Raw genomic sequence first — 19,415 nt, 5'->3', positions numbered from 1 at the left:
ATTGACGAGTCCCAAGAGCCTCCTGAGCAAGGGACTCAACATGCGCACGCAGCCGGCCTTTCCTCCGTCATTGTGCTCCATTGCACCACCCGGGATCCCTCCGGACTGTAATGATGTGAAGACTCTTAATGCAGGCTTCCATTCAAACAAGGCATGTTTGAATCATTCTTCGTATTTCTAAATGTCTTATTAGGTCATTTCCCCAAAACCCTATGTATAAAAGTCTCATCAGGACATATTTTGGAAATACAATGGTAATGAGGTCCCACAGTGGGCCTGAATCACAGCAACACTTCTGCGGGATTTGCAGCTGACTCACCTGAATGAAGGCATCTTCCCTCCTTCCTGTTGCCCATTCAAGAGTGCGCCCCACCCAAAGGAGGCATGACTCATCCAAAAGCTGTTCCAGGCTGCCCTTCTGCAGCAGCCGGCCCTGGCTTGGCCTCAGCCCCTACAAACAAGATGCTTCCAGGGTGTGTATGGCTCCATTCCTTGTAGAAGGGCTTTCATGGCACCAGCTTCACAGGCAGAAGGGGTCTCCAAGCAAGGCTGGGAAACGACTCCTGCCTGAAGTCTTGTAGAGCCACTGACAGTCAGTGTTGGCACTACTGGGCTGGATGGGCAAATGAGACCATTGTGGGGTTTGCAGCCAAAATTGTGAATGCATGTTTTGCTAGACAAGCACAGGACTGGTACACAGAGAGTTCTTGAACTTCCTAGAGAGGACCTTCTGTGTATGCTCACTTCCTTTACCTCCTCTGGACTGTGTAACAAAGGAGATATTTCCTTTTGCCTGTGAGGAGACTCTGGCTTTCCACCATGCCTCCAAGCTGAACAGGCATGCATGGCTGAGGTTCCTGCTTTCAGCCATGTTAACCAAGACTGTTATGTACTGAAGTTCTCACCCTGGGCCAGCAGGGGGATACTGTAGATAGTTATGCAAATAAGGGATCGAAAGTGACGTTCAGTGATTGGATAGTTTTAGAAAATTGTTACAGTTACATTGTACTGGAGCTCTATATAAGCAGGCTGACTGAACCCTTCAGTTCAGTTCTGTTCTGGCCTGTGAATAAACAACAGCTGTTTGAAGAATCGCTGTGTCGTCTGATATGTTCACCCACAACTACTCACTTTTATTTTACTGTAATTCTAAGTATTTTTCTGCACACCACTTTGCTTTATTTGCTGCTGCGTTGAAATGTAAGTAACCCCTTTTTTTGTTTATCTTACTAAAAACGTGGTTTCATTCTCTGTAAAGGGGGTGAAGAGGAGGGGAGGTCAACAGACCACAAATAGAAGGGATACAAAGGTATAAATGCCTAATTCCTAAACTATAATAAGCTGCAAAACATATAAGCGTTTTTACTCTGCTAAAAAGGGCAGTTCTCAATCCTCCTGGTCACCAAGATGGAGAGCAGGAGGGTTGTGCTGCTTTGCCCAGCTCTGAGCCTTCTGCACTCTGCACTGATGATTCTTGGCTCCAGAAGGATTGTGGTGCTTCCCTGGCACTTGGCACAAATCTGGATTTCAAAGTCATGGAACAGTTCAGTTCAGGATGACCCACTGCCAGCGAACAGCTCCAGCAATGCTGCTTAAAAATGGAGAGAGAAAGAGAAATTTGGGTGAGGCTTGGAGAAGGAAAACATGAGCAGTTTATCTCCCCCTTCAACAGCCTTCTCTTCCCTGCCTTCTTGGGAGGACAGGGAAGGAGAGATGCTAAGTCGCCTTCCTTTTAGTTGAGCCCACAGGTCTGTGTTTTTGCAAGGGGGTGCATTTTGTTTTGCTTCCCTGGGCATACAAAGGCGCCACTGAGGCAGAGTCTGACTTCCTACAGTCACTCCTGGCAGAATAACAGTCTTGTTTCTGTCTGGGTCAGGAAAAGCTTTAGAATGCCCTTCTCTAACATTCAAAACATCACTTAAGAAAACCAGGCAAAGTTTTTGCTGACATTTATTAATCCTGCAGAGTTGAGGAGATGCTAAGTTAAGGTTTGGCACACCAGGTGACAGGGAACATTTTGCCCAGAGGCAGCAATTACATTCCAGGAGTAGTGTCAGGATCACTTAGTTCTGAGGGGAGACCCAAGATCTGAAAATCAGTGCAAAGTTCTTCCTGAGGAATATTCAAAGGCACAAGCAAGGGGAGAGTTTGAGCTGAACCACCTGTGGCAACAAATGGGCAGGGCCATGGTCTATGTCCTTTTTCATACGAAGGTGGTGTTACCTTGAAGGCTTTTTTAATAGTTTTTTTCCTTACAGGCTTGTTAGTTGGGGCTCCTGATGGAGTTCTGGAGCAGAAGGGATTAGTGTTTGTTTACTTGTTTGTTGGCTTGCTTGCTTGAGAGGCCAGGAAGAAAGGCAGCCTCCACCACCTTTTCAAATGGCAAGCTCCCACATTCAGCCTGCCTCTTGCGCAGCCCTCGTGAGCAAGCAGACTGGAACATGTCATGCTTCAAATAATCACTTTAGCTTCAGCCAGGGAGGGAGGCACCTATGATCGGATATGCTCTTTTTCTAAATTGCTTCCTCTTCCATCTGCTCTTATGAACCACAAGGGGCATATTGTGCAGTCGGGATGCGGCCTCTTCCACAGAAGCTGCGTGGTGATTTTTGCAGTGGGACTGGCATCGTCAAACAGGCATCTCAAGCAGAAGGCCTACCAAGGACCGTTGATCTACATGCCTAGAAAAAGCAGGTGGTACAGATTATTTCATGTCTCTATTTGCAATTCTATAATTTTAATATTGTTATGTATTCATTATATATTAAATTTATATCCAAGGATCACAGGGTGGTTTACAATGCAAAAACACAAAATTACATAACATAATAACAAACTAAACAGTACCCCCCCAGTGCACACACACACACACAGTTTAAAAGGCCATAGATTGTTTGATTAGCCAGAGGCCCGGGAGAAAAGGAAAGTTTTCTTTTTTTTTATAACATATTTATTAAGGTTTAAGAATTTATATAAAACAGAAAAAACAAAACAATAAAAAACGAAAACAATAAAAATACATACAGTCCAAACAGAACACATACAAAACAAGTATAATTTCCATCCCTTATATTCATAAAACTTACTTTCCCGACCTCCTCATACCTCCCCTTTCTGTATTCCATTCTCTAATTAAGTCAATTCAGCAAATCCTTTCCCTAATTTCTATATAATTTTTAGCCTTTCTTTTCTTAATCACATAATCATTACAGCTTTTAACCCCTTAATTTCTGAATCAACATCGTTCTAGCCTTCAATAATTTTGCAATGTTTCTTAAGATAGTCCTTAAATTTCTTCCAATCTTCTTCCGCCGTCTCTTTTCCCTGGTCTCGAATTCTGCCGGTCATTTCTGCCAGTCCCATATAGTCTATCACTTTCATCTGCCATTCTTCCACGGTGGGTAGATCTTGTGTCTTCCAGTACTTTGCGATGAGTATTCTTGCTGCTGTTGTAGCATACATAAAAAATGTTCTGTCCTTCTTTGGCACCAATTGGCCGACCATACCCAGGAGAAAGGCCTCTGGTTTCTTCAGGAAGGTATACTTAAATACCTTTTTCATTTCATTATAAATCATTTCCCAGAAAGCCTTAATCCTTGGGCATGTCCACCAAAGGTGAAAGAATGTACCTTCAGTCTCTTTACATTTCCAACACTTATTATCAGGCAAGTGGTAAATTTTTGCGAGCTTGACTGGAGTCATGTACCACCTATAAATCATTTTCATAATATTTTCTTTCAAGGCATTACATGCCGTAAATTTCATACCGGTGGTCCACAACCGTTCCCAGTCCTCAAACATAATGTTATGACCAATATCTTGTGCCCACTTGATCATAGCTGATTTAACTATTTCATCCTGTGTATTCCATTCCAACAGCAAGTTATACATTTTTGACAAGTTCTTAGTTTTGGATTCTAGTAATTCTGTCTCCAGTTTTGATTTTTCCACCTGGAAGCCAATTTTCCTGTCTGACTTAAAAACCTCCATTATTTGGTAGTAATGGAGCCAATCTCTCACTTTATCTTTCAATTTCTCATAACTCTGCAATTTCATTACATCCCCTTCTTGTTCCAAAATTTCCCAATATTTTGGCCATTTAGACTCCGTATTAAGTTTTTTCACGGCCTTTGACCTCCATTGGGGACAACCACCTGGGAGTTTTGTTCTCCAGCAGGTCTTTATACCTAATCCAGACATTATACAGTGCTTTCCTGACAATATGGTTTTTAAAAGCTTTATGAGCTTTGACCTTGTCGTACCACAAATATGCATGCCACCCAAAAGTATTATTGAACCCTTCTAAATCCAAGATATCTGTGTTCTCAAGAAGTAGCCAGTCTTTCAACCAGCAAAAAGCCGCTGATTCATAATAAAGTTTAAAATCTGGCAGGGCAAATCCCCCCTTTCTTTTACATCAGTTAATGTCTTAAATTTTATCCTGGGCTTCTTGCCCTGCCAGACAAATTTAGAAATATCTTTCTGCCACTTCTTGAAACAGTCCATCTTATCAACAATTTGCAATGTTTGGAACAAAAATAACATTCTAGGCAATACATTCATCTTTATAGCTGCAATTTGACCCAACAAGGAAAGCTTCAATTTTGACCAGATTTCTAAATCTTTTTTTACCTTTGTCCAGCATTTTTCATAATTATCTTTAAACAAATTCACATTTTTAGTTGTCATATTGATCCCCAAATATTTCACTTTCTTAACCACAGTTAAACCTGTCTCATTCTGAAACCTCTCCCTTTCCATAGGTGTTAAATTTTTCTCCAATACCTTAGTTTTAGATTTGTTCAATTTAAATCCTGCAACCTGGCCAAAATCTTGAATTAGTTCTAAAACCCTTTTAGTACTAGATTCTGGCTCTTGTAGCGTAAGTACCAAGTCATCTGCAAATGCTCTCAATTTGTATTGTTTAGCTCCGACCTGTACCCCTTTAACCAGCTGGTCCCTTCTGATCATATTCAGCAAGACTTCCAGGACTGATATGAAAAGTAATGGAGAAATTGGGCACCCCTGACGTGTCCCTTTTTCTATCTTAAACTCTTGAAAAGGAAAGTTTTCACCTGTCGCCTAAAGATGTGTAATGTAACCCTAAAGATGTGTAATGAAGGTGCCAGACAGACCTCTTTGGGGAGAGCATTCCACAAACGGGGAGCCACTGCAAAAAAAGGCCTGTTCTCATGTTGCCTCCCCCTGGACCTCTTGTGGAGGAGGCACATGAAGGGCCTCAGATGATAATTGCAGGATCTGCTTCGTTCATATGGAATACCGTCCACCCAGAGGTGCCAACTTGAATAAAATATTGGGGGGGGACAGGTAGGCCCCACCCTGCATAATTGATCACATGGTACAGTGCTCGCTCACTGTTTAAATGAAAATGCCCATCAACTTTGGGGTGGCCCAGCCTCCTCAAATATTTTATGGGGTGGGGGGCAAAGGGACCTCGGCCCCTAGGAGTTGGACATTTTCATCTGAGGAATGCAAGGTGCTTCTGGCTAGTGGAAAAGCGTGGGGGCAGGAATACATGTGCGCACACACACTTGTTACATGCTCAGAGGTGCTACTTCATTATCTTCATTGCCTTGCATGTCTCCCCTATCCTGCTAGCCGCTCAAGACTCACCCACTACCGCAGCTGTCTCCAATCTGCACAGTGGCCCTTTTAAGCCCACTCCCCCATCTCTCTGCCTCCTGCTCCCAGTGGTGCCCTAGTTAAGAACATCACCGCCAAGCTCAGAGCCGGATGCTATGTTGTGAGGGGCAGAGAGCCAGGATCCATGCGAATTGGATCCGAAGCACCTGCCCTGGAGAGTCCAGTCTGCCATGTGGACAGCAGAGGAGCCTCAGACCCCGTGTGGCTTCTGAGATCTTCCCCTGCTCTCCCACTCGCTGTGGGGCAGTGCTGTGAGGGGGGAGCAAAGCCTTGAAATCGGGCATGCCCCAATTTCAAGTCAGAAGCCGTGGTGGCTTTACCAATTCTGCGATCTTCCCTGAAGAATCAGGGCAGTTGAGGGGTATTTGAGGTCCTGAGCCGTTTAAGGCTCTGCGCCTCAATCTGTGCCACTGGTGGCACCAAAAGCCACATGTAAAGCCATAAACCTGAGGAATCCATGTCACACCTCAAATCTCCCAAGAGATATTGGGCAGCTCTCCTCCTTTGCCTGAATTCGTAAGCAAACATACAAAGACTTCTTTATTTACTCAGGCTTTGGGCTGATAGTTTTATAAAGTTTGTACCCTACTGGTATTAACTGCTATTTATAACATGATATAGTGTTGTTTTGAATTGTTTTTACATACTTTTTATTTTAATCTGAGGCACTCTAGGGGTGGGCAAGTTAGACACTTGAAATAATAAATGAATGAAATAATGAATAAAATGCTTCTGCTGCTGTTGTATAATAATAGTGATGCTGTTCCTTGTTAGGGAGCAAGGAGGTTATTTAAGAGAGGGGTGGGTGCATTGCTGCAGCTGCTCTGGATCCGTGCCTCCTTTGACACAGCTGGCCTCCCTCAGGCCTGCAGCTTTGGAACTGGGCAGCTGGGATACTCTGTGAAGAAGAGCACTTACCGTATTTTTTGCACCATAACACTCACTTTTTTCCTTCTAGAAAGTAAGGGGAAATGTCTGTGTGTGTTATGGAGGGAATGCCTACGGGTGGCATGCCTACGGATTTTCCTCCTCTAAAAACTACATGCGTGTTATGGTCGGGTGCGTGTTATAGAGCGAAAAATACGGTATCCTAAGGTCTCCCTCTGCTTCTCTCCATGAAATCAGAGCAGGGTCCAGCACAGCAAAGGCAAGAGCAGAGGGGGCTCCATCCGACAGGGCTTGTTACTCCTGTTCTGTGTACCTGCAGATTACATTTGTACCTCAAATGTCCATCAGTTGATAGAAAGGGTATCCAATATATCTGTTGCTGTGAGTGTTTCAATCATCCTAGGCTATCCGTGGAGGCCTCTGAAGGGCTGTTCCTGATCAAATCAATTCCAGTGGACCTGTGGAGTGTGAAATGACAGTGCAGGAGGGCCTCTTTTGCAGACTGGAAGGTGTGAATTGGCACCTTGGAGGAGGCCTCTTCTCCCACTGTAAAGAGACTTACAGAAACACACTTGAAGATGTGGCTCTGACTTTCTCCTGTTCCATTTGTAACACAAGCAGCTGTTCCTTTCAGGAGGGAGATGAATTGTAAACAATGTGCTTGATATCTGATGGCCAGGATTCCTTTGCCTGGAACCTGAAGAACCAGGTGAGGTTGGGTGGGTGAGCAAGAGACTTATCCAAGTCTCTGAATAAAATTAGCCCTGAAGCTGTGATAGCAGGAGCAGTAAATATTGCATCTCTCATAGCTGCCCTGGGGTGGAGATGGTTCCTGCGGGTGGTGCTGTGGTCTAAACCACCGAGCCTCTTGGGCTTGCCGATTGGAAGGTCGGCAATTCGAATCCCCACAACGGGGTGAGCTCCCGTTGCTCTGTCCCAGCTCCTGCCAACCTAGCAGTTCGAAAGCACACCAAAGCAAGTAGATAAATAGGTACCACTGCGGTGGGAAGGTAAACAGTGCACTCTGGTTTCCATCACGGTTCCCGTTGTGCCAGAAGCAGTTGAGTCATGCTGGCCACATGACCCGGAAAGCTGTCTGTGGACAAACGCTGACTCCAATCTGCTTGAAAGCAAGATGAGCGTCACAACCTCATAGTCGCCTTTGACTGGACTTAACCGTCCAGGGGACCTTTGCCTTTTTACCTTTACCTGCCCCAAACGCACCAAAGTAATTATATTCCAAACAACCTTAATGTGATGTGCAGAAACTAGAAATCAGATGCAATATAACTGTTCCAGAACATTACATGAAGTAGAGCTTCCATCAGATGCTTTGCAGGTTCCAGGTTGCATCTACAAGTACTGGAAGAAGGAGCCATAGAATGGCTGACCTCAACACACACACAAAATTGTTGGGAAATTAAAATCCAGCTGTGACTCAGGTCAAGTAAATAGAAGCCCAGCGGACCCTTCCCTAGCAGTTGGAGGAAATCAGGGTGGATTTGATTTAAATCACAATTTAAATCACTAGTCAGTAAGACTTGCTGCTACAGTATAAGGTTTCATTTTTGAAATAATAAATTTTCAGAGTAGTTTTTACAGTTATATCAAAAATTACTGATTTGGTTATACTATTAGAAATACATAGATAATTATGAAATTATTGTGAGGTTTAATAAGTTAACTGTTTATAGGGCCTATACATCCCAGCAGCCCTGGCTTTGGAGAGGCTGGCCTTTCTTTTTCCAGAGGGAAGGGGGGGAAGATACAGTTGGTAGGCCCAGGCTGGACAGGTTTGCAGAAAGAACAGGCCGAGGCTGGGGAGAAACAGGCTATTGCAAAGCTGGAAAAGGGGAACCAAGGACTGGAGCAGAACTTCAGGGATTCCTGCTGCAGGACTGAAGTTCCAGGTAGAAACTTAAAAAAAAAAAAATACAATTTATTAATTTTATAATAACAACAACAAAAAATCATCAAAAAATTAATTTATACATCTTAATTGACTTCCCTCCACTCCCCCTTCTGGTTCCATTATTTTATACTTAATCATGCACATCTATAGTGTCTTATATTCTTAACAATCCCATTTTAAAATTTTATTCATGTTGTTACAAGTGACTTTTAGAAGTTCAGCTAATGTAAAAATCTTCATCTGGTTCGTTGGCAAACAAAGCAAGCAGGGTAAGACATGGTCCTTCTGCAAGGTGTGTCTGTTGCCTTCCTTGGAAGGAACCACAAGACCTTCCTGAAGCGAGTTTTGTCAGTTTCCTCACAGCCTCCGGTTTGGTCCCTGCCAGGTGAAGCACAAATTTAAATAGCTCCATCTTGGCATTGTTACAGAATGTGAATTTTGAAGTCTTTCAGTAATCCAAGTTTAGCTTAGAGAGTCAGCAAAGCGAGGAGGGACTGCATGCTGCGTCTGGGACAAAGAGTCATCTTCAAAGCCCTTGTCAGCCATGGAGCTTGCTGAGGTGAGGGCAGTGCCTTCTCCCCATGCCAGGGTTCATACAGAATTAGTACTTAACCACAAGCTTCCCAGCTGACTCAGCACCACCCACATTTTCTGGGGAGGGTTGCGAGTATAATGGCTGTGAAGTGCTCAGAGCCCAAGAGTCTGGTGGTCCTTTAGAGACTAACAAGTTTATTCCAGCAGACACGTCCCTGGCATCAGATGCCAACACATCAAGAGGCCAAAACACAGTGTCAGCCCACAGCGACCCTGTTTTTCTCACCCCTATCGACCTGTCTTGTTCTCTTGTAGGTAACGTAACCTGGAAGGAGAACAGAATTGAAATGTGGCGAAGAGTGAACACCTCCCTTAACACGAGTCTCATGCTACAAACCAGAGGGTGGAGTGAAGAAGAGAGATCTTGCGCAGCTCCAAAGCCGTTCTGAAAACATTATCTCACTAAACTAGGAGCCTGCCACTGGCTTAAGTGGCCTGCAAATCAGTCTGACAGAGTGTTTAGAAATGTGTGTAGCTGGAAGCATCGCGGGCAAGCCATGGGGACGCTTTGCAGGCGACTCTTGCCTAAGAGTTTTAAAGGTAAGAGCCACATTTCACACAGAATAAATCCAGGAAAGGGTGCATCTCTGGCCCTTGCAGATTTCTCTTCCCCTCCTCCACCCACCATCTGATGGCAGGGAGGGGAATGGAAAAGAAGCCCACCCACAGCCCTCTGGGGCAAATGGAGCTTGCGGCCCCCTTCTGTGGTTCTCCAGCTGCATTTTTTTTAACACTAAGGTTGATATGGGAGAAAGAAAGCATGTGAGCGTCACAGGTTATGGTTATCCCCGTTTCCTGGGGACCACCCCCAGATTTACAAATCTGTCCCTGGACAAAATCCGTCCCTGGAATGTCCCCGGATTTCATTTACCGTATTTTTCGCTCTATAGGACGCACTTTTTCCCCTCCAAAAATGAAGGGGAAATGTGTGTGCGTCCTATAGGGCGAATGCAGGCTTTCGCTGAAGCCTGCAGAGTGAGAGGGGAGAGCCCCAGCGCCAGCCCCACAAGGTCGGGGGACAGAGGGAGGCGGAACGCCGCCATCCCGCTGTCTCCCGAAGTGGTTTGGAGGCTGACGGCGGGGAGACCCCGCCGCCAGCCCCGCAAGCTCCGGGGACAGTGGGGAGGCGCAGCATGTCTCCCCGCTGTCCCCGGACCTGATCTGAAGGCGGGCGGCGGGGAGAAGAGCGCTTCTCCCCGCTGCCTGCCCCGCAAGCTCCAGGGACAGCGGGGAGGCGCAGCGCGTCTCCCCGCTGTCCCCGGACCTGGTCTGAAGGCGGGCTGCGGGGAGAAGAGCGCTTCTCCCCGCTGCCGGCACCACAAGCGCCTGGGGGGGAAATAAAATTTTTTTCCTTTATTTCCCCCCAAAAAAACTTGATGCGTCCTATTGGCCGGTGCGTCCTATGGGGCGAAAAATACGGTAATGTCCCCAGATTTATATTTTAAGTGTTGTAGGTTTATTAGTAGGGAATGAATGTTGCGTGATTGGTTCAACGGCACAAGACACATCATATGGGGACTTCCAGCGAGGCAAAATGGTGGGTGCCACAGCAGCAAGCAGCTCCTGAAGCCAGCCAGAGTCAACTGCACTACCAGGCTGGCTCTGGGCTGCTGAGACTGCCGCTGCCACTGCTGAGGGGGAACCTGGTGCGTCAATTGGGGGAACCGCTTACCCACCCCCCATGACCCAAATCATGCCAGGAGTGAGAGCACTCGGCCGACTGCTCAGCAGCGCTCCAGGGCCAGGAAAACCCCGGAGCTGACGCAGGGAGAAGGAGAAGGAAGAGAGAGAAAGAGGAAGGAGAAAAAGAGGGGAGCCCCGACCTTGCCACGCCGCTGCCGCCACTGAGAAAGAGAGGAGAGCACCGGGAGGGCAAGGACACGTGGCCAAGCCCAGGCCCGACCCAAGTCTACTCCACAGCGGCTAGCATTCCAAGAGAGCAGGCCGGGGCCCAGAGGAAGGCTGCACAACAGAGGAGACCACAGAAGAGAAGATACTACTTCTTAATATTTTTGAAAAATATTTTTTAATATCTTTTTTTTTTAAAAAAAAGGTGTCCCCGGATTCTTTGAAAAAATCTGGTAACCATGTCACAGGTGAGAAGCAAAGGGTGTAACCTCAGGTGTAAACTGGTGGCTGGAAGCATTTGTTTTGCTAAGAGGACAGGCTTGTGGACTCTCTGGTCAGCTGGTCCCTCCTGGGAGGGAGAGTGGTCCTGCAATGCTGGAGGTGAGTGATTGCAAAGGACTCCCGTGACACGGAGGGAAGGGAGTCAGGGCCTGGGGGCTGGCTGGCTGGGGGGCTTGCACTACAAATCAGCTCCACAAGGACTCTGGACCTCTTCTGCAGATCAAGCCCCAAGATGGAGCAGCTGCATCTCGTCCCCGGAGTGCCTTGACTCCTTTCAGCGGAGCAGCAAAAGACCATTCCTAGGAAATCCAATGCAGATCCATTTCACTCCTTTCTGCCAGAAGTACAATGCCTACACGTTTCCATTATAGTGTGCAGCTACTCGCTGCATCTTGCCTCTGTAATAGAATTGGTAAATGGGCAGGGTGGGGGTTGTTGGGAGCAGCTGTTGGTTTTCCTGCAGTTTCTGTGCGTTGAAATCAAGAGGGGAAGGGAGGGCAGAGCTTGGGGAAGGTTTTGCGCTACAAGGCTTCAGCCACTGTCTGAGACCAAGCAGCGCCCCCTGCTGGTCTCTCTCTGACACAACAGCACCTCTGTTTTTGGCAACTGGCAGTGGGAAGCATAGCTGGAAAGCAGCAATGGGAACATCTGTGGCCCTCCAGATGTTGGGTTTGCTGGGAGTTGGGGGGGCAGCAACAAGGGACTGCAGCGAGATGGTGGAGAAGAATGAAAGGGTGCCACGGGGTGGAAGGGCAGACCCATAGATGTGCCTTTTTCAAAAGTAAATATTTAATTTGTCTCATGCCTCCAGAATAATTAAAAGAGGGATTATAAAGCCTCTTCCCACTTAGACAACAGAGTGAGCACATCAAAGTCTCTCTGCTTAGCTAGGAATATTCTCAAGAGCAAAAGGCATTTGGGGCAGCGGATGCCTTCTGCTCTTTCCAGGGGAATAGTGTTACATGGATGCTGCCCAGGTAAAATTTGTATGCTATATTTTAAAATGAAACACGGATCGGATGTTTTCCAAGGAGTAGCAGGACAGGACAGAGCAACAAATCCATGCACCCACACAAGTGATCTTGGTATCTGTTATGAGCGGTGAGGCCCTTTTAATTACACCTGAATATTGGACCAAGGGCTTGTCCACACCTAACCTTTGCCCCGCTCTTTCCAGGCACAGGTCCATGCTTAAAAGCTCCGTGTCTAAGGGTTGTTGTTGGTTTCTTCTTCTTCTTTTGCCCCAGGGAAAGTTCAGTTTGGGTGCTAGTTCCCTCTCTTTCTTTCCCCCGCCTTGCCCAATTAGGCTCCTTCCATCCACCCTCCTCTGCACATCCTTGTGGCTTCTGAGCCAGTGGCTGCCAGCTTTTGTTAGCTCCGTGGCTTGATGACAGCCAGGGGGGAATCAGGGTTCTCTTGCCTGGGCAACTTACCTGCTGTGCTGGGGTCTGAGGCAACTGCTTGCTGCTTCCAGAGAGCCTTGCTTGGCTGTGGGCAGAGGGGCTGTTCCAAGGCCGCCCCCAGGTTCTCTCTCACCCTTTCTTGGCACTCCAGCTGTATCCTGGGCCGTGCACAATGAGGGAAAGGGAAATTGCCCCAATACTGTCCCCCACTCCAGTGAAAGTGCTTTCTTTCCCAAAGGAGGTGCTGGCCTGAGACCTCCCTGGGAAAGAAGTCCAGCTCCTTGGGCGGTGGGGACAGTGGGGGGTGGGAGGAGAGAGAAAGCTGTGGCTCAAGGAAATGCAACATTGATGGATGTGAAGCAGCATCCATCTCCCTCCTGCTTTTGTTTCCAAAGGAAACAATAGCGCTATGTAAATAATAAAAGCATTTTTATTTATTGTAGAATATGACAGGGGGGATGTGCCGGGTGAACATGATAAAAGAGGTGTGTGTTGAAAGTCCAACAGGACCGGCAAGAGATGGTTGTTCTCTTCACCAATAACACCAGTGCAAACCAGTGCTGGGAAGAGGCCTAGCTGACATTTGGGGGCTTCTCTGGCTGTTCTTTGAGCCCTGAGTGACAAGCCCTTCCAAGTAGTAGCAGCCCCCATGGCTGCTCAGGAACAGGGCTTGGCTCTGTGGGACTTGACACCACCAGCTCCCAGTTGCACTCCCCTCCTGACTGCTTATAAGGGAATCTTAGCAGCACCCAAGGGTCTCTCTGCCTGAGCCCCTGAAGAGCTGCTGGACTTGAGCAAAGGAGGAGGGGTCAACACTGGCTCAGGACCAAGCAGCTTTGGATCTTGAGCTGAGCCAGAGGCTGCACTGGAAGCCAGAAAGATTATTTATATTTCATTATTTATGTTGAACATTTATACCCCGCTCTTGAGCCAAAAAGGCTCCCAGAGTGGCTTGCATGCCATCGAAACAGGGCAGTCCCTACCCACAGCCATACAATCTGAAAAAAAGCACACAAGGCGAAAGGGACAGGGATACAAGAGGAAAATAATCAAAACTCAGGCACCAGTTTAAAATCTCCTCATCCTGGCCATTCTAACAAGGGCCATTTGGACTCGCACCCAACTGTGGAAGACCCCCAAGAAGAAGTCCGTGGGCCAATTTTCCATTTGGACATGAAGCCTGGGGCAGGGCAGGGAAGGCTTCTCAGCTCCACTCCACCCTCCTGGCGAGGGAAAGCAGGACAGTCTTCCTCCAGCAGCCCTCCGTCAGGAGAAGAGGCATCCCTGGGGGGAGCGGTGGCAGTCCTTTGGATCCTGGGATGATATGCCCTAATCAGAGAAGACAGTGAGGAGAACCCTGGGAAAATCAGCGCCTGATCCCTGCTGGCTGGCAGAGCCAAAGTGGCGGCCCAGCAGCAGCAAGGCCCATGTCGAGGTCGCATTTGCATAATGGATAATCCGCAGCTTAATGAAGATCCGCTGTCAAAACATGCCATTTACACCGAGGCTCATTTGTTCCAAACATCACTCACTTTTCTATTTTTACCCGGCGGCACATCTCCAGCCTCAGTGCTCCTCATCCCCAAAGCCTCTGCAACGTCATCCCGACAACTTTCTGAATGCAGGATTAGAGGAAGCCTGGAAGGAGAGGCAGCAGCGGTGTGTGTGTGTGTCTGTCTGTCTTTGTGTGTGTGTCAGGCAGCAGAGGCTGAGCATTGGTAGGACAGTAGACACCCCCCTCCCCACAACCTGTCAGTTACAGATTCCACTTCATGCATCTGGTCCAGGAAATGCTCATGCCACCATCCTACCTTTGGTCCCACAATATACTTGGTGGTTTTCCTTACAACAGACTAGCCCAGCTGTTGCCCCTCTGGAAATAACTGCACACACAGGCCCTGAGGTGGCACTGGGTGACAAAAAAAGGGGACCATGTTAGCACCAGGGAAGGACTTTGGGGCAGATGCCTGGGCCCCCACTCACCAGAATGAGCAGATGCAGGCAGGCTGGTGGCTGCTGTGTTCTGAAGTGAGTGAGGAGACCTTGAATGAGCAAGAGAAGCCCGCAAACACCATCAAAAGTTCAGAGTCTAAAACGACCCAGCTGCACTCCACCGGAGCCAAGAGGGGCCACGCTGTACCACTTGCCTGCCCACGCAGGGGGGAGCCCGGCCAGCCAATGCAGCCCTTGGCAGGTGAATCCCCCTGCCACCTGTGGAGAGGAGCGCTGGACCGGGCCATGCTGGGGTTGCCCACCCCCCAGAAGTGTTCAAATGGAAGTCCTGTGCATCTATCCACACATCATCCAGTTGGGGGGGGGGTCCCCCTGATGCCTCAGCTGACCAATGGCCTCACTCTGGCTCTGCCACCACTTTTCATGTTGCTGCTTCTTTGGCAAAATTCGCTAGAGATTTTACACATGCGTTCTCTTTGTAAACAGCCTGTCTCAAGGCTTGAGTGACCATGCGGGGCAGAATCTGCTTCTGGAGGCTGTCAGAATTCTGGATCGTATTTGGAAGAAGGCCCCAGGCCAGGACTTGGGAATTAATCTTTCGAAGGGGATGACAAGGTGGTATACAAATCAAATTATGAGCCAGCCATAAGGAATATTAAATCCGAATTTGGAAGGCAAAATAAACGAGGACTTTTGCGGCCAGCAGCAAAGGAACCGGCTGCCAAGACGCCTCACCTCGCCAAAACAATTCTTCTTTTTCCATTTCAGATCAATACTCATTTATGTTTCAGCAGACAATTGCAAAATGTAGATGGGCAGTTAACAAACCTCACTCCCGATATTTCTGCCTAAAGCTGAGAGAGTTGGCTGAGGAGTCCATGTGAGACTTCCTTCTGCACCTTCCAGGATCTGAGCCTCTAAGGAGGCTGGAAAGCAAGAGGCTGGTCTGTTCCCATTGGGATTAATTTCTTCCTGGGGTTTCTGCTGGGGTTTATGGGCCTAAGAAAGAGGAGCTCTCAGACTCCTAATTATAGCCACAAATTGATTTTCAGAGTCAGGCGCAGAGAACCGGCACAGAGATTTCACCTACCTGACCTTTGCAGTCACAAATAAGTGGGACAAAGGCGAGAGGCTGCTGGGTGGCATCTGGGTCAACTTTTTTCTAGTTCTCTCCGGCAGGCCTTGATTCTCCTGCTGCAACCAGATTGCAGGGGCGAAAAACAGTGCTGTCATTTATCCTAATCCAAGTCCCAAGAGTGAAGGCAAAGGAGAGATGGGCTTACGTTGCTGGTTTAGAGCAATAGACCCAAACGTGAGAGTGGAGAGAGCCCTGGGCAGGGGACATCCTGTTTCAAAATATGTTTCACATCAGAGCTTCTGACACCAGAGCTGTCTCCTTTGTCGCTCCCCTGAATAATTCCCAGCCGGGCTGTTTGCTACCATAGCCTCCAGTCAGACTGGCTCCTCAGTTGGCTTCTTGGAGGGAGGGAAGGAGGGAGCACTCTGTTCTGCCCTGTCCTGCCCACTCCCACTGGAAAAGGCAAAATTCAGAACTACCCATCTCATTTTTTTCCTCTGGGCGGGAGAGAGTTTTTAACTAGAGATGGTACCCAGGCAGGCTGACCCTCGGGAACTGCTTAGAGGGGAAAGCACCTGTAAGGCACCTTCTTCTGAGACCCCCACATCCCCCCCTTGGCCCCTGCTCTGAAGACAGTTCATGGGAGGCAGACAAGCTTTGTGTGACCTGGGCTCCCTGTAGGATGTAGCCTCTGCTTCCTCTTGAATCCTCACAGATGACTGGAGCTTCAGGGCGTTTGCTGACGAATGCATGCAGCCGGTCCTGCTGGCCTTGGGCTAATTAGGCCTCTCCTGATTCTGCGTGCGAGTGGCAGCGGGTGCTTCTTCCTAAGGGAGCCATCGTGGCCAGGAGGGGGAGATTCTGCTGCTGCTGCTGCCTCCTCAGAAAGAACTAGTTTCCAAAACTGCTCAAGGGAGTGAAACGTCTTTGTGTATTTGGCGACTTGTTTTGAAAAGCTGGCTGACTCACAGGGTTTGGGCAAAACCGCTTCTGGGGTCTCTGTGTCCTTGGCTGACAGCACCTTCCCCTGACACAAATACTGCTTTTGTCCAAAATGCCCCTCAGAAAACAGAGAGCGAGGAGGGTGCAGAACAGACCCTGCTGTGAGAACCAGCCACTGGCAGGGTGGGGTGCTGGCTCCCTGGAGCCCTTTTCCAGGGCTTGCCTACGTTTCCGGGCTGGGAGAGGGACCATGAAATCCCCTGTCCCCAGGGACTCAGCTAGAAGGTTGGTCCACAACAGGGTTTTGCACAGAGCCACCTGGCAGAGGGCCTTGAGCAGCCTGCAGTCAGAATAAGCCCCGCAAGGTTGGGGAGATGAGAGCTGCTGCTTTTGCTGGGAATGGAGGTCGGGGGAAAGGGAGGCCTAATTTTATATGCCTACAGAATTAATAGATGCAATAGAAACATCCTTCTCTCGGGACAGAGACAGCTGCTTCTAATGCGTTTGCAACTTTATCAGATTTACTGAGCCACACTGACATACTTAATGAGTTTAAACACACACGCACACACACACATACATAAATTAATTTACACAAAGATAAATTATTACTCGCAAATTGCATTTGCCAGCTTCATCAACTACCTAAAATGAGTTATCCCCCCCCCCAAAACCGATTTTCTTTATGCAGAAATCACCAAATATCTCAAGGGGTGTCAAATCTTTTTCTGCCATTTCTGCTGAAAATGTAAACAGATTTGATGCAGAATCACTTTCCCTTCGTGGCTGTTTCCCTAGACTGGGTTGGTGAGGAGGAGAGAGGCTAGGAGCTAAAGTTTTCTTTCTGGAGATTCTCCAGCAGGGGAAAGAAATGTTGGTAGGTCTGCAAAAGCCCACCTCTGTTTCTCTTTTGGTATGAGCCAGGGCTAGGCAGAGGGCAATCCATCCAGTCCCCTCCTCTTGAAATCCACAGGAGATTTGCCTCTACCTTCAGTGGGAGGCAGATTGCAAGCCAGGTTGATGCAAGTCACAAGGACTCCTCTCCTCCCCCCCCCCACAAGGAGAAGCAAGTTTGGCTGGGGTTTACCTAGAGCAGCCTTCCCCATCCCTGACCATTAAGCATGCAGGCTGAGGCTGGTGGGAGTTGTAGTCCAACAATACCTAGATGTCATGGACTGGTTGCATGCAGAAGAATGGTGGGAGGAACTGGCTGGGGAACCACCAAGGGAAGAAGCCTTGGAGCCCAGGGATTGGAGGTGGGACAACGATGAGTGGTCAGAGGGAGAAGGAGAAGACTGGGAAGAAGTAACAGGGCTTAATGAGCTGGGAGAGTCGGTGACAGAGAGGAGTCCAGAATCAGAGGTAGAAGCCAGAGCCGTCTTTCCCATACGGCTTAGTGGTTTGTTGCGCCAGGGCGTCAGCCTCTCAGGGACGCCCCAGCAAGTGGGGGAGCTGTGTGGCTTTGCCGGTGGCCTCCCCTTTCCCTGCACACCCGCCAGCGGCTCCCTGTCAAACATATGCTGGTGGGCAGGCAGCTTCCTTCCCAAGCCTCTGTGGGAGGAGAGCAATCCCTGCAGAGGCCTAAGATCGAAGCTGCGCCCCGCCAACTATATGGCTGGTGGGCGCACAGCTTCACTTCCAAGCCTCTGTGGGGACTGCTCTCCCACAGCAGCATGGGGGAGAGTTGCGCACACAGCCCCCCCCCCCATGGCTGGCAGTGCGCAGCTTCGGGGGGCCCCCACTATCCGTGATAATTTGGGGGCGCTGAGCGGATATTTGCACCCCGGTGCCACATCTGCTAAAGACGGCCCTGGTAGAAGCTGAAGCAGGGAGGAGAGAGGCCAAGAGACAGAGATGAGGATTTAAATACGTAATGTTAGAGAATAATATGTTTAAAGTTAAAAATGAAAAGAAAGATGTTAAGTGATTGAGTTAATTTTATGAGAAAATTGGTTTTGGAAAACTGTTACAATGATAAACAGTGAAACTCAGCCAGGGGGATTCGAGGAAGTCATTCAACAATGTTACTAAGATTGGATTAAGTACAGTTAAGATGTATGTTTGTTTGTTTGTCTAAAAAAAAATTGGAAAATCAATAAAAAAAATTTGAAAGAAAAAAAAAGAGAGAGATGAGTCTAGCAGTTGAAGAGTCACAGGTGTCTCCCCCTTCTGCTGTGACAAGCTCCCCTCCCCGCTTTTTTCCCAGATCCAGAAGAGAGCTGAAACAGGTGGAGCAGCTGCAGGCTGCATGCAGGCGTAGTCTCTGATTGCTTGGAAGAAGCCCTGGAAAGGAGGGAACTTTAGACAGCTGTGGGGAGATGGGGATTTCCAGTTTCAGCAACTGATTCATGGGGCCAGACCTACTGGGGATGAGCTGCTGTGCTCATTAGGCCTGACACTCAGCCAAGTTATGTGAAGATTGTGTTTTTGCTAATAAAGAGTTAACTCCAACTTTGACAGTGTGATTTACTGAGGGTTCAGTACACACACCTGGAACACACCTGGATGAGGGGGCTGCCCTTAGGAGACCAGCATCTAGCCAGGCAGATGAAAGGAGAGTTTCACTATACAGTTGGAATTATACTCAGATTGTTAAGGCAACAAGTCAAGGTTAAGCTAGTTATATATCTGAACAGCTTAAGTGCTAAATCCCTTCTCAAGATTTGTGTTTTCCATCTATCCTGCTTCCTTATACAAAGTCAGATTATTGGACCCCAGTTTGGTGCCCTCCAGCTGTTTTGGATTACAACACCCATCAGCCCCAGCCAACATGATATGGGGCAATGGATGGCGCTGTTATCTAACATCTAGAGAGAACCAGGTTGGTTTTGCCCACAAGGTCAGATGAGCT

General features: G+C 48.1%; 2 long non-coding RNA genes across 2 annotated transcripts; one reads left to right on the top strand and one right to left on the bottom strand.

The window, feature by feature from the left end:
• Nucleotides 1-1,312: 1,312 nt before the first annotated feature.
• On the bottom strand, nt 1,313-16,454 carry LOC310749845. The gene is made up of 2 exons (XR_014541844.1): nt 15,635-16,454; nt 1,313-1,591 (listed from the first exon to the last, which is right to left on the bottom strand). It is a non-coding gene; the product is annotated as an uncharacterized lncRNA (long non-coding RNA).
• LOC310749773 lies at nt 8,131-19,015 on the top strand. Its single transcript, XR_014541768.1, has 3 exons — nt 8,131-8,462; nt 9,314-9,598; nt 18,771-19,015. It is a non-coding gene; the product is annotated as an uncharacterized lncRNA (long non-coding RNA).
• The last annotated feature ends 400 nt before the right edge of the window (nt 19,016-19,415 follow it).

This window comes from Podarcis filfolensis (genome assembly GCF_964270895.1).
Source record: "Podarcis filfolensis genome assembly, chromosome: 14".
Taxonomy (NCBI): Eukaryota; Metazoa; Chordata; class Lepidosauria; order Squamata; family Lacertidae; genus Podarcis; species Podarcis filfolensis.
The sequence above is the reverse complement of the archived record's forward strand: the minus strand, read 5'-3'. Positions and strand labels throughout refer to the sequence as shown.